This window comes from Heterocephalus glaber, unplaced genomic scaffold (assembly GCF_053883595.1).
Source record: "Heterocephalus glaber isolate CG9 unplaced genomic scaffold, H.glaber_assembly_v1.0 deba00001442, whole genome shotgun sequence".
In the NCBI taxonomy this organism is placed as follows: Eukaryota; Metazoa; Chordata; class Mammalia; order Rodentia; family Bathyergidae; genus Heterocephalus; species Heterocephalus glaber.
In genome coordinates this window covers 48,524,157-48,534,690 of record NW_028258296.1, presented here as the reverse complement: position 1 = coordinate 48,534,690, position 10,534 = coordinate 48,524,157, and the positions used below count along the sequence as shown (strand labels likewise).

The following is a 10,534-nucleotide window of genomic DNA, read 5'->3' as shown; positions in this document are numbered from 1 at the left end:
ATCTCTTGTTTCATTAAGAAAGTAGAGTAAGAAATGCCCTGGAGGAGCTTGCGGGGGTGTCATGTCCCCAGAAATCTTTCCTCTACCCTAAAGATCCTTTCTCAGTTACCTGAATAGCCATCTTTATCAATCAGAGTTTAAGCATGGGCACTAGAAACTCAATGAGACAGAAAATTAGGACTAGACCACTGTTTGGCAAGGACCATTAGTTTCTGAACTTGGCTCTAAGTAATCAGAGAGCTTCAACCATAAGCAAAATGGGCTTCCTGCACCAAAATTACATAATCACCCTGATTTTTAAAATTTGCTGATAGACAGATATTCTGGGTGGAAAACTATCTCTTGCTGGCCTTTAGCTAAGATTATAAGCAATAAATAATCTTCATCCTCTTTATATTTAGTCATCAAACTTCCCAAAGCCTCACCTTTGCTATGCGTGTGGTTTGGGTTTCAAAGGATTGCAGGTGACAGTTATTTATTCTTCAACCAAAAATCAAAGATTATAAATTTCCTATTCTGTTATAAATTTTTAAATTATGTCTCATCCCAATGATACCATGGTTAATCACGTATTTTAAGGTTCTATCACAGTGATGGTGAACCTGTTACACATGTGCCGCAGCTAGCTGTCTGTATCATTGAAAGCTCTAAAAGGTTCCCCATCACTCTCTATCACTTGAAACCCCACTCCTGGTACCAATTTCAATTTTAACTTTTCTGGTCATATAGTCAAAAGAATTAAGGTTTTAAAATTAATGTTAATTTATTTTTAAGTTAAGAGAGAGACTGTGCACACAAGGACAGCTAGGCTCATGGAAATTGAACTGAAAATCAGAACACAATCAATCATCATCTTTCTCCATCTCTGTGAGCACATATTTCTTGCTTAGAGATGGTGATGTGACTTCCTGTGTTTTCATTAATCTGTGTCTGTTTCATCCTCTTCTCTATTCAGGCTTTTTAGGAAGACAGCTCACAATCCTCTCAGCAATTTACACATGAATCCAGTGGATACCACAGCCTGAGTCTATAAGACTTTCCAATACCATCTGTTACTGACTAGAAGTAATTACTCAGTGGCTTGGTTGATGGAAACTCTCCAGAGACAGAATCTGATTGGTTTTACTTATTTGTTTGAACCTGACCACACATGAAAAATTACTGGTTAACCAGTGTGTTTGGTCCCCTTGGTCCATCATCTATATATCTCATGTCTAATCAACAATGACAGTCCTATGGGAACCATGTAGTCCAAAATTCTGTCCCTTCCTGGAATTATGAGTAGCCAAGAATATACTGTATATTGAAATTCATAATCCCTAAAAACAAATCACAACTCAAGTTGAAATTATCATCTTTTCATACCCGTCTCTTCTTTCCCTTGCATGATCCTGATCTCAGTAAATGGCACCATCATTCACATAGCTCTCTAAATAGAAATGAAGGGGCTATCTTTCAGGGTTGTTTTTTTTTTCCCTACTCCATTCCCCATATCTAAATGAACATCAAATTTTATTGATTTACTTTCCAAATATCTCTTGAATACACCCACTTCTATGCAACCCTACAGCATTATCTTAGGTTAAGCTATTATAATCTCTTCACTAGATTACCCCAGTAGCTTCTTAACTGATCTCTCTCATTCTGTCCTTCCTCCTACCAAAACATTTCCCATGTGGCATTAGGTAGGCTCCAGTGGTCAAAACCCTCCGTAGAACAGCTTCTGTCCACCTCTCCAGCCTTCCTGCTTCACTTTACTCTTAGAGCCTTTCTGGAGCAGATAGCTCCCACAAACCACGTTTTCCCATCTCTCTTTGGTTTCAGCTTAACCCAACACTCTTCCAAGAGACCTTCCTTGACCTCTCTTAGTCTTCATTAGGTGTGCTTTCTCTGTATTCTTATAAGAGACTTAGCATTATCATAGTTCTTATCACTTTGCATTGTATGTGGCTATTACCTTATCTATATAAACCACAGGACTCTAAATTCTTTAAAGACAGGGACTGCCCTCTAGCTGCCATCTTGCATGCCCGAGTGTGGGCACCTAGTCTCAGCTGGTCTGCCTGAGACCCCCTGAGCGCCAGCCCTAGTCCCCCGCACTGCCCCATAACCACTCCGACAAGATGAAAGAAACTATCGTGAACCAGAAAAAACTCGCCAAACTGCAGGCACAAGTGCGCATTGGTGGGAAAGGAACTGCTTGCAGGAAAAGGTGGTTCATAGAAGCAGATGATAAAAAAACTTCAGTTCTCATTAAAGAAGTTAGGGGTAAACAATATCTGGTATTGAAGAGGTGAATATGTTTACAAACCAAGGCACAGTGATCCACTTCAACACCCCAAAAGTTCAGGCATCTCTGGCAGCAAACACTTTCACCGTTACAGGCCATGCTGAGACGAAACAGCTGACAGAAATACTACCCAGCATCTTGAACCAGCTTGGGGCGGACAGTCTGACTAGTTTAAGAAGACTGGCTGAATCTCTGCCCAAACAATCTGTGGATGGAAAAGTACCACTTGCTACTGGAGAAGATGATGATGATGAAGTTCCAGATCTTGTGGAGAATTTTGATGAGGCTTCTAAGAATGAGGCAAGATGAATTGAGTCAGCTTCTGAAGAAGATAAAACTTGGAAGAAGTTACTGGGAGCTGCTATTTTATATTATGACTACTTTTAAAAATTGTTTTTGTTTATGGATCTGATAAAATCTAGATTTCTAATATTTTTAAGCCCAAGCCTCTTGGACACTGCAGCTCTTTTCAGTTTTTGCTTACATACAATTCATTCTTTGCAGCCAATTAATGAAGAAGCCTGGGAATAAAGTTTGAAACAAAGATTAATAAAATTCTTTGCCAAAAAAAAAAGGACAGGGACTGTCTTTTTTATCACTGTACTTGACACATACTCAATGTGACTAAGAAAAACATATTGACCTGTTGAGGTATATTCAGTATATACTTCCTACCCTATGTAGGCACTTCTTTGTTGTTTCAGTGATTGCTAGCTTTTCTAACAGGGCCTTCTACTTTGTAAAATATATTCACAAATTTTATCTTATTGGATCATCCAAGCAAACCACACAAAATCTTCCTGACCCTGGCACAATGGCAAGAAAGAAGAAAAGGAGGGATGTTACTCTTGTTCACCTAAAAGGAAACGTTGTTAAATATCCTGAGTTGCTTAATGGTCAGTGGCTAGGGTTGGTTCCTGCTGGGGAAATCCCATGGCTGGAGAGCAGGTAAGGATATATGATGGCAGAAAAAGCACAAGAATGAGAATGTTCTAAAGAAAAATGTGCTGTGAGTAGAGACATTTAAGACTCTAACTCAGGAGATTCTGAAGCTATTAAGAAGAAAATAAAGGACTTATTCCAGGAGCTTGTAACTGGCACTTGGACACAAGGGAGGGGTGACTTTGTATTCCAACCAGTAGAGTGGATATTGCAATCCTTAAGTGATGATTTATGATGTTCCCTAATAGCAGTGCACATGCCTGGGCTGAGCAAGGATTAGATGCAACACAGCAAGCTCAGTGAGTGGCTAAAAATCATTGGCCAGGGAAAAGTTAGGTACAGGGTGACCTGATCTTCTAGAGGACAGCATGACAAGGTAGGCCAAGCAGAGGGAGGAAATCAAGGGTCAGGAAGGATGATAGAATAAATACAAAATGAGTTAATCCAGTTGCTGCCTGTGAGAGCTGAGGTCTGCCCACCCCACACGGCACTTTCAGCTGTACTCTAAGTGCTACTCAGAGCTTTCTCTCCTGGCGATCGATAAGAGCACTAGTGTCATTGTTGTTGTTTTTATAATTATTTGAGTGCCCAGACATCAGAGCATGTTAGCAACAAAACAAAACAAAGCAAATTTCACCACAAGGAGAAAATTCGGGCACAAAAGACTTGACTCCATTAAATAAGATTATACCCAGGAAACCCAAGCCATTGACAGATCCACAGTGACAGATGTACATCTCCATTTGTATTACCAGTTGTACTGAAAGAAAAAGAATGAAAACAAATAGCTACCAACAAATAGCTTTGCCCGTGGGCAGATCTCAGGCAGGCAGGAGTTCCTTTGCTGGGTCCAGTACTTGCAGCTGAATGAAAGCTCCTTAAGTGCTGACACAGTGGTTCTACAACTAAATGTGTGTTAGCATAACTGATCTAACCGAGAGTAAATTTAAGATCTGTGTTTCTGGGCTCCACTGCTGAAATACGCCATGGTGTAGTCTATTTCGGAAAAAGCAATTAACTCCGGGAGCTGATAAACAGGGGATTTTACCTACAGATCAAGAACTACAATTCTTAACGAAAAGTGATTTCTTCCAGTTATCTATTGCTGTAGTTGGGATCTTGAATACCCCCCACAGGCCCGTGTGTTGAAGGCTTGGTACTCAGGGCAGGGTGCTATTGAGAGGTAGTGGAACCTTCAGGAGGACCTAAGCAATTTAAGAGATTCTGTCTCAAAATGAAAAATAAAAAGAGCTGGGGCTGTAGCTCAGTGTGAAAGCAGGTATTTCAAACACAGTGTTTTTTGTATCTCTTTAACTGGTCTTGGCCTCAATTTTTTTTTTTTTTTTTTTTCAGGACAAAGGATTGAACCCAGGGCCTTGGCACTGAGCTACATTCCCAGCCATTTTTATTTTTTTATTTTGAGACAAGGTCTCGCTATGTTACCCAAGCAAGACTTAAACTTGTAATCCTCCTACTTCCTGCCTCCCAGAGCAATGGGATTTGCAGGCATGCACCACCACACCTGGCTTTATCTCTCTTTTTTAGCAGTAGCTGGTCTTTGGGGGCCTGAGACCATCTTCCCACACTCACCCGGCCACCATCATCTCAGCATCACTTGCTTCCAGCTGGGGTTCCCCGGCTCTAGTGAGGATAACCTGGAAATGCTAGAGTTAATTTTGGCCAGTTTGTGGAGGGACAAGCTAGGAAGTTCAAAACTGGCCTGGGCTACATAGCAAATTCCCATCTCAAAAACAACAGCTGTGGAGGGACAAACTTCTTTCCTCCAGGCACAGTTCTGGAATGCATGTCAAATGGCTTCTCAAACCGCTGCACCCAACCAAGCAAGTAGCCAGCCTGCTGACAAGGTGTCCCTCTGGTTCCCCTCTCCAACAAGATCCTCACATGGAAGGCTTTGTCACAGGTTCTTCTACCCCGGGAAACTAGATTCAGACAGAGACAGAGAGGCTGACTGTGGGAACGCCTGGCTGCCCAGCTGCATCCCATGAGAAGGCTCAGTTAACTCACAATTCTCCTCAGCTTTCCCCTCTGGTTCAGAATTTAACTTTTCACAACCAAAAGGGGATCTTTCTCAGGGAGTAGCTCATGTTGCTCAAGCCAGAGGATGCCAGTATGTTTAGTTACCTCAGAAAATATAACTGTCGGACAGGTGGAGTTGAGAGCACCTATCTAGAGCACCTAACTAGAGCATCTTCTCTCTCTAGTAGGTGTAAAACTTGAGAGGACACGTGGGCAAGAAATCTCTCAGGGAGCAGAAGATCCTTAGCAGTTCTGGAGGATTTTCCACATCCTGTGACATACATACCTCTTGACAACGCTGCTTGAGGACCTCTCAGAGCATGAGAAGTAGCCTTATCAAGGGCACCATACTGGCAAGTGGGCTTGGCCAAGAACTCTTCCAATATAGTACTAAGATGGGCACCATGCATATTTGCCCTGTCACGTTCCTATTTTTATGCTTCTATGTCATTATTATTGTTTTTACTGCTATTATTATTGTAAAGAATGTAATATTTGGGAACATGATTAATGTGCTTTTCTCTTACCTTTCAAAGGACCTGACCTTTTCCCACGGTGGGTCCTGAGCATCCATCTGCCCAGGGAGAGATTAAATTGTTACAGAATAATGCAAAAAGGAAATAAGAAGTTAATATTCTACTATTGACATTTAAAATTAGATTTTTCAGCAAGGCACTAATCTTTAGATCCAGGCTATTATCTTGAGAGAGGTAGAATTGCCAACTGGCTAAAATGACAGACTCAGAAGCACAATATCTGGTCCTAATCCAAGTTCTTCCATTTACCAATTGTGTGACCTTGGGCAAGTTACTGAATTTCTGTCTGACTGAGTCTCCTTATCAGTAAAATGAGGGCAATAAGAGTACCTACCACAGGGGATTGTTATGAGAATTTAACAAGCTAATCCACATAAAATACACATTCAACAAATGTTTATTGAGTTTCTCCAAATGCCAAGCACTATAACACTTAGAAGCAGTTAGGAAGTGTCTAGAACATAGTGAGAATTCAATAAATGTGATAAATACAGGCCAGCATCTTTTTTTTTTATTAGTGCATTTTGTAGTACATAATGTTTACATTCCTTGTGGGAAATTGGTACATGTGCATGATACATCTTAATTCCTTTTTTATGCCCTTTCCCCCTCCCCCCCTTTTTTTTGATTCCCTTCTTTTTTTTTTTTTTTGGTTTTGTTTGTGCATGTTTGCAGTACATAATGTTTACATTCCTTGTGGGAGTTGGTACATGTACATAACTCATCTTAATTCCTTTTCCTATCCTCTTTCCCTCCCCTCCCTCTCCCCTTCCGTCATGCTATCATCTTACAACTTCCTTTATCTTTCCCTTTAGTGTATCAAGAATCAGTTTTTAGGGTTCAGAATGTAACTCAGTGGTAGAACCTTGCCTAGAATATGTGAGGTCCTAGATTTAATCCCCAGTACAAAAAAAAAGAGCACCTTGCAGCAAAGATGCTGTCTCTGTGGTAGAAGGGGGTGCAGTTAAAGTGACGAAAGCCTTTCCTTTCAGTACTGAGTAACTATGGGGAAATAAGGTGAAAAAAAGGAGCAGGAGAAGACCATTCTCCCCATCACACACCACATACACACACATGAGTCACACATACACACCATACATACATACCACACATGCCACACCATACATACCATACATCACACATACTACACATATCATGTACCACACACACTGTATACCACATGCATACCATATACCTCACATGCACATGCCACGCCACACACACACACACACACACAACCACAAACCATTTAGCACATCCATACTTTTGGGACCAGTCTTCTGAAGTAGTAAAAAAATTAAACACATCAAAGATGTAGAGGCTTCCTGTGGCAAAGCGTAGGTATGAGGGTCAACTAGCATGCGAGGCAGGAGGAGAGTCTGACGTACTTTTCTGAGAGTCTGTTTGTTCTAGAACCTTCCCGGAGCTCCAGCAGGGAGATGACCATGTGTAGGCTCAGGGTAGGGGAGCCAGCTAGAGGACATTGATGTAGGAGAAATATAACTTCCAACCTCCTAGATGTCACATGGGCCAAGTTGTGTCCCCTGCAATTGAAGAATGAATTCCAAAGGACAAAGGAGGTTAAGAGTAGGAAAGGTTTATTGGGGAATAGGAATAGCTCCTGCGAGATAGAAGGGGTCCCAGGTGGATTGCCACTGAGGCCTTTTGTCAGGGATAATTTATACAGCAAAATCACAATGTGGTTACAACATGGGTCAAACTATAATCAACCTATAGGATTACAAGTATAGCTGCTTAGCCAATATTCATCCAATAGGGAAGCAGGCCATGTAGCAAGGGTATATGGCTGACATCATTAACTTTAGCTTATCTATTACTTCTAAAACAGGGACATTTTTGCAAGGGGATGGGTCCAGGTGTTCTGGTCACCCACCTGGGTGTCTGAAGCATATCTGGACTTAACGGACTGGGTGGTACCAATTACAGTATAGTCTCAAGTTCTGCTTATCCATTAGGGAAGTATGCAAGTCTGGCCATTGTGACTTTATCTTGAGGCCTTGCTTTCTTCAGATGCATCTCCAGCCACAATTCTTTATTTTTACGAACTTCTTTGAGAGCCCAATCCCTCTCTGACTGTATATTAATTTCCATCTAACTTAGCTGCCTCTAATAACGTGACAGAAACACAGGGATCTCTGCCCAGCCAGGAACTCCACAGTTTGCCAGGCCCCTGACCAGACTGAAAGAAACCAGATCACAAATCACTTTAGCTGCCTGCTTTGGAGGCACAAGCAATGGGTCCCAGTAGTGACAGAGCCCTGGAGACACTGGGAATATGGAACACCATCACGTGACTGCGTGGGGCCACAGGGGTGGGGGTGAGTGGACAGAAATCTCTGAAAGCTGGAGATCAAGTATTTTTACACAGCAAGATGCAATACTTCCTAGAAGTATTATTATGTCATTGTTCAGGGTTAAACTGATTTTCTTCCAGCTACCCCAAAGCTAGAGATAAAATAGGGATTCCAATTCCCTCTGGATTTCCAAGGTATGATAAAAGCTTTATGACTTGGAGACAATGCATTTTATTGCTATTTTAATGGACACTATCATCTATGGAGTCCTTTTGTTTCCAGGAATTGTCCTCCCCACCCACAGAGCAATGCCAGGAAACACCACATGTTTCTGTTCAGAGGCCCTGCCTCCTCTCTCCCTGCTCCCTCATGCCTGTGAGTAATTGGTACAGACTGGACATGTGGCTCCACCGGAACCATCAGAATCTCTGCCTTGGAATTTGGAGATTTCAATCCAAGGAAGATGAGCTGTTACTTGCTGAGACATAGTCATGGAATATTTTCAGAGCGGTGACTCCCAAAGCACTAGGCCAGCTCCCTGGTGAGCTTCTAATCACCCCAAAATGCCAATCTTTAGGTGAATATTGTTATGCATGGATTATTTTTACACTTAATGCCATACATTTTTATATATCGTGTAGGACTGTTTTCTAATGATCAAATGGTCATGGGGGTGTGCTGATAGTTAGAACACCCTAACTAAAGTGATTGCCATAAGAGTATCCCGAGGTCTCTAACTGGGTGTGGTGCTAAGGCTTCTGCAGGGCCATGGCCAGTGGTGAGCTGGCCTCTCACAGTGCACAAGCTCCCAGGCAACTGGAATTCCTGCAGCCTGGGGCAGTGCTGTCAGTGCTACAAAACATTATTTTAGTCTGACTGTGGGTTTTGATAGCTTAATTACATTGGTCATCAATTATAAATTACATTCACTATCAATTTCTCTACAATTGGCTTCCTAATTATTTGGCTTTATAATCATCAATTTAGTTTGTTTATGGCTATTGTGTATAGTGATCTTTGGGGCCTACAGTTCCAGACTTTGAAGCCATGCGTTATAGTTCAAATAAAGATCCTCCTGCCTCATATGTGGAACATGCCTTCTTCCTTGCCGTTGTATTAGTAAGGAGGTAAGTCATGTAATATATAGACTTTTCCAGCCTCTGAAAGCTCAGAATACTTGAAAGGTTTTGAGGTTTTTGTAATTCTACAGAGGGTCACAATGAAAAGTCTACAACCTCTATTCCAGAGGAAGGACCAACCAGTAGCCTCAAGAGCTCCCCTGATTCTCACCCTTGGTGACACCTCATTAGTCAATCAATAACAGCATTTCAGTCAACAAAAGACTGTCTATGATGTGCTCCCATAAGAGTATAGTGCAGCTGAAAAATTCTGATCGCACAGTGGCATTGTAATATTGTAGTGCAACTTATTACTCACCTGCTTGTGGTAATGCTGTTGCAAACAGACCTACTGTGCTGCCAGCCATATAAAATATACACACACTTGATAATGATGATAAATGACTATATTACTGTTTTATGTATTTACTATAATATACTTTTTATCTTTACTTTAGAATGTATCCTTTCTACTTTTCACAAGTTTACTGTAAACCACTATATCTCAAAAGCAGCTTCATATGTCTCATGTTCATCATATCTCCTGATTGCATCAAAGAAATCACATTAAATGACTGACCTGTACCATCCTTATTTGGGTAAGTGCATCCCTGATGTTTGTTCACACAATGAAATCACCTGACAACACAATTCCTAGAATGTATCTCCATCATTAAGTGACATATGACTATACTTTCTTTCATCAAAAGAACCTTAAGTATTTAGGTTCTTATAGAGACAAAAATATTAGTATATTCAGTCTTTCCCTCTCCCTCAGCTTACTAAAAAAAATTCCCTTACTGTATTTTTTTTAATTAAGGTATGGGTGGGATGGAGAAAGTAAAAGATAATCAGATTTATAAGTTATGTAGCATCAGGGAAGAGAGATGCAGACGGCAAAAGAGAGTGAAGCAGAGAGGAGTGAACAAGGAGCCAGGGTGGCTGAAGGACTCTGAAGAGAGAGCGGAGAGAGCTTTGTAAGGAATTGCTGCCACCATGAGTGGGGACATGGATAAAGGCAAGTCTGGGAGTTGCACTGTGTGCAGAGGCCAGCTGGATGTGGCCCGAAGTATTCAGGCTTGAACCTAACCAGTCCTCAGTATAGATTTTCCTAAGAGAGATGCAGCAATTAGAACCTAATCAGTCACTAAATTATAGTCACATTTCAGTCCTACTTTCCTGAGATAGTTAAAACACGAGTGGAGGGGTTTTTTTCCCGATGCCTTTCATTATCATAGAACATGCCACCTGTAATGTGTGCAAAGAGGAAATGAGGGCTGGAGGGAGAGAAGCCAA

General features: G+C 41.4%; 1 pseudogene; it reads left to right on the top strand.

Annotated features, from left to right (window-relative positions):
- Positions 1-1,859: 1,859 nt before the first annotated feature.
- LOC101715731 (transcription factor BTF3 pseudogene) lies at positions 1,860-3,038 on the top strand (annotated as a pseudogene).
- The last annotated feature ends 7,496 nt before the right edge of the window (positions 3,039-10,534 follow it).